Source organism: Elephantulus edwardii, unplaced genomic scaffold, assembly GCF_000299155.1.
Source record: "Elephantulus edwardii isolate Elephantulus edwardi_28Jun2011 unplaced genomic scaffold, EleEdw1.0 scaffold00152, whole genome shotgun sequence".
Classification (NCBI taxonomy): Eukaryota; Metazoa; Chordata; class Mammalia; order Macroscelidea; family Macroscelididae; genus Elephantulus; species Elephantulus edwardii.
Genome location: NW_006399902.1, coordinates 3,756,799 through 3,762,161, shown reverse-complemented (window position 1 = coordinate 3,762,161; position 5,363 = coordinate 3,756,799).

Genomic DNA, 5,363 nt, shown 5'->3' with positions numbered 1-5,363 from the left:
GTTCTAATCTGCATTTTTCTGATGACTAAAAGCCCGAATATCTCTTCAAATGCTTATTAGCTTTTTCCTTTTTTGTAAATTGCCTGTTCATATCCTTTGCCAGTGATTTGCAGGAATTTCTTGTTTTGCAACCCATTGTTAACTTTAATTACTACAATTGTCTTTTCCCACTCTATCTTCTGTCTTTTAACTTTCTCCATAATCATGTTTTGAATAGAAATCCTTAATTTTAATATAGTCAAAATAATGTGTGCTTTTGATGTAAATTTTATTTAAGAAATACTCAGTCTTAGTTTATAAAAGTGCTTTCTCTCTGGGACTGTCCTTGGGATTGGGGAGAGACTGAGTAAGATGGGTTCAATAATGTATACTGCACTGAAACAGAGGAGGGAGAGAACTGTTTAAAAGAGATATGTAACTGGGTATTTCTGTCATCACAGGAGACTAGAGCGAGGGCTACATGGTGGAGGGGACCTGGGGGAGGGTTTGTAAAACAATGAAAGAAACTTTTCTTTTACTTTTCCATAAAAAAAAAAAGTGCTTTCTCTTATATTTTCTTCAATTAAACCAAGACTGGTCTTTCACATTTAAATCTTTATTTAAAGTCTATCTTTTATGCATTTAGTGCTGAGTAGTCTTCAAATTTATTGTTATATGTATACATTTTCAGTTTATTCTATTGGTCTCTTGATTTAATCTTACTTCAATCAACAAACAATATCCTTGTAACCAGCAATCAGGAAATCAGGAGACGTATTACATTGGGCAAGTCTGCTGTCAGTGACCTCTCCAAAATGTCAAAGATCCATGATGCTATTTTAAAGATTAAGGTGTGCTTGATTTAGGCCATGATCCTCTCAATCACGTATTCGTCAGAGAGCTGTACAATGATTAAGGATGACAGAAGAAAGAAATTGATGCTTTTGCTTTGTGGTGCTGGAGAAAAGTACTGAATATCCCATGGAATGTCAAAAGAACAACAGTATGTGTCTTGGGGAAAGTGCAATCAGAGTGCTCCTTGGGGTAAAAAATGGCAAAGCTTCGTCTTTCATAATTTGGACATGTAGTTAAGCAAGGTTATTGCTTGGGAAGGGACATCATGCTTGGAAGGATGGAGGCTCAGTGAAGGAAAGGAAGACCTCCAACAAGATGAATTGACACAGTGACTTCAGCAGTGGGTAGTAATGTGTGAGAAATGATGAGGATGACACAAGATAGGGCAAAGTTCAGGTCGGCAGTTCATAGGGTCACTATGAGTTGTACTCAACTTGATGGCACCTAAGAACAAAAATCAAGGCTTGTGCCTAGAAGCTCTGGTGACCTAGTGGTAAGAAGCTGCACTTTAATCTCAAAGGCATGTGATTCGAATCCACTCATTGGCACCTAATAACAACAACAACAACAACAACAACAACAACGACATTCTTAGGGAGCTCTGAAAGTTTAGTGGTAAGGAGTTGTGCTGCTAATCCAAGGCATAGGGTTCGAAACTACCAGCTACTTCACAGGCGAAAGGTAGGCAAATCTCTTTCTGTGATTTTCTACCTCTGAAAACTCACTGGAGAGAGTCTGCTATGAGTTGATTCCAACTCAATAGTAACAACAACAACATTCTTAGTCAGTGCTATGACATTTTGGTGTGTCTGGGTTTTTGTTTATTTGTTTGTTTTGTTTTTTACTTGTTTTGGTGACCTGGCTTACTGACTGGAAGAGATTCTTATTTGTTTCCATTCCAAATTATGGTGACCCGACAGACTGCAGAAATTATCGAACAGTATCATTACTATCACATGCAAGCAAGAGTCTGCTGAAAATTATTCAAAAATTATTGGAACAGCACATCAACAGAGAACTGCCTGATGTGCAGGTTGGGTTTAGAAGAGGTCATGGCCCTAGAGACATTATAGTTAATGTTAGATGGATCTTGGCTGAAGTCAAGGATTACCAGAGGAATGTCTGTCTGTGTTTCATTGACTATGCAAAGCCATGTGACTGTGTGGATCACAACAACTGTGACTGACTTTGAGAAGAATGGAAATCCCAGAACACTTGATTTTGCTTATGTGAAACCTATACTTGGACCAGGAAGCAGTCATTAGAACAGAGCAAGGAAGCACTACATAGTTTAAAATTGTAAAGGGTGTCTGCAAAGGTTGTATTCTGTCTCCATATCTTTTCAATTTATATGCAGAACAGATCATCCAGGAGGCTGGGCTATATGAGGAGGAACGTGGCATCTAGATTAGAGAAAGTTTCATCAACAACCTGTGTTTTGAAGATCACACAACCCTCCTTGCTGAAACTGAGGAGGATTTGAACTGCTTGCTGTAGAAATTCAAGGAATGCAGCCTTCAATATTGATTGAAGCTCAACATCAAGAAAACAAAGATTATCACTACTGGACCTATTGACAGCATCATGATAGAGAGTGAAGAAATTGAGATTGTTAATAGCTTTAATTTGCTTGGGTCTACAATCAACCCTTGGTACCAGTGGCTAAGAAATCAAAAGACAAACTGCATTGGGAAAGTCTGTTATCAGGGACATCTCCAGAGTCCTGAAGAGCGATGATGTCAGTCTGGAGACTAATGTGTGCCTGATACAGGTCTTGGTCTTTGAAATTATGTGTTATGCATCAGAAAGCTGGACAATGCTTAGGGATGATAGAAGGAGAATTGATGCCGTTGAGCTGTGGTGCTGGAGAAGAGCGTTGAATGTACACCATGGACTACTAGGAGAACAAACAGGTTCATTCTAGAAAGAGTGAGACCAGGCTGCTCCTTGGAGGCAAGGATTCCGAGGCTTCGTCTGATATACTTTGGACATGTTGCAAGGAGGTACCAGTCCTTGGAGAGGGACATCATGCTTGGGAGGGTGGAGGGTCAGCGCAAGAGAGGAACACCCTCAATGAGATGGATTGACTCAGTGACTAGGATGAGGGTCCGTGTGTCAAAGACAATAACATTGGCTCAGGATAGAGCAGGGTTCAGAGCTTTAGTACATAGGGTCGCTATGAGTCATAGGTAACTTGAGGGCACATAACAACAACAAACAACTGTGGTTTGAATAAGTTTACGGAGCAAACTGATTTTCCATTTAAAAATTCGTACACATTCTATTTGCTGGTGTTGATCACACTCCCACAATCCACTTCCTCCCTGCGTTTCCTGTTTCTAATCATCCTTCCTTCCTATCTCTTCCTGTCTTCTGAGTGTCATCCTTGGGCAAAAGACTGTCCTTACAATCTTGTACAGTTGATTGTTCTGAAGAGTGCATTTCTCCTTGATCTTATTGATCACCTTATAGACCTGTCTACTATTTGGTGAAAGTTGAGCTATGACAATAATTTCAGTTCTAAGCTTGACGGATGGCTAAGAGTTACCTACTGTCTTAGGGTCACAATTTTTGTTATTGTTGTTGTGTACCACTGAGTAGAACCAACTCTGAGCTGACCCTCCAGCTGGTTTTCAGAGGCAGTGAATTGCACAGGAGGAGACTGCCCTTCTTTCTCTTTCACAGAAGCTGGTGGATTCGAACTGTTTACTAATTCATAGGCGTTGGTAGCCCCACTCCTTACCACTAAGCCATCAGAGCTCCCTAGGGGTGCATTATGCCTTCATACCTGATAATACCAATCCCCTTTCTTTACTCAGATTTTTCAAGTTGAACCTTTGTTCATCTATATACAATGTAGAGTAAGTTTAGCAGCTGTCTTTTAAAAGTATAATTAGCATTATTGTGGAGATTGAAATAACTACCATTGAGTAGATTCTGAAATCTTCGCTGTTTTTGTGTACTGTAGAGTCCTAACTGACTCATAGTTGACCCTCCAGTGGGTTTTCAGAGGCAGCAAATCACACGGGAAGAGATTGCCCATCTTTCTCCCATAGAGCATCTAGTAGATTTTAGCAATTTACCTTTGGCCTGGAAGTGCAACTCTACAGCCAGGTCATCATAGATCTCCTGACGTCTTTCTAATACTGAGTTATTTTATTATTTAACATATGGTATGTCTCATCATTTATTCACATATTACCTTTAGCCATGACTATGGTCTTAGCGCCTTTTGCATAGATATTTGCATATGCATATCTATAGATATTTACATGGAAAATCAAAACCCAACCCACTGCAATTCAGTTCATTTCAACTCAGTGATCTTATGAGGCAGAACAGAAGCATCCCATAGAGTCTCCAAGGTTGTAATCTTCACTGAAGCAGACTGTTTTATCTCTTTCCTGCTGAGTGTTCAGTTGATCCAAACCACCAGGTGTTTGGTTCACAGCAGGACAAATACTCAAGTCCACAGTGCTTCCAAGGTTCCCAGCCACCAGCATTTTTTTTTTGCTAATTCTTATAGCACTCTGGTGGCCTAGTGGCAAGAAGCTACAATGCAATCCCAAGGCTTGCAGCTGGAGCCCATCAGCTGCTCCATGGGAGAAGGATGGACAATCTTCTCCCATGTGATTAACTGCCGCTGAAAACCCACCGGATGGTCAGCTATGCAGTCGGTTCCAACTCTGTGGTACACAACAACAAGATATCTCTATGCTATACTTACATTTTATTAATAGTGTAATTTTTTTTACATTTTATATTTTCTAATTGGCTATTACCATTGAGAGATGTCTTGCTGATTTCTGTAGATTGGTGATATCTTAGCAACTTTCTTTAGTCTTCATATTAGTTAAAGTAGTTAGTCTGATGATTTTGCGGCCTTTTCTAGATAGGTGACTTTGTCATATGCAAGTAGTGATAATTTAATATCTTTGCTTTGAATCTTTAATAGCTGTTAAATCTCTCCCCACCCCACCCCCGGCAACGCCTTACTAAATTGGCCAGAACTCTAGTAACGAAGGGAGCTATGGTGGTCTAGTGGGTAAGGAGATGTGCTGCCAATCCAAAGGCATGTTGCCAGCTGCTCTGTGGGAGAACGAGGGACACTCTCCTCTCATAAAATTAACAGCCCCTGAAAATCTCCTGGAGGTCAGCTATGAGTCGGTTCCAACTCAATGGCACATAACAATAACAACAACTAGTAGCATGGTGAAAAAATGGGTCATCCTCTTTCTATTCCCTAATCTGAAAGGAATGCTCCAAAACATTTCTGTTAAATATCATATTTGCTGTACATTTTTAGTATAAGACCTTTCTCATGTTGGTTTTTTTTTAATTTTTAATCATTTATTAAACTTTTTTATGCTTTGTTGTTAACAGTGGAGCTGTTATCTACTCAGTGTGGAGGACCAGTGCTATTTTCCTTTAAATCATTGAATTCTAGTGTCTCGTGAGTAGAACTGTACTAATACCAAAAGCCTACTGTTGTCAGATCTACTCGTATTCATAGTGACCTTACAGGACAG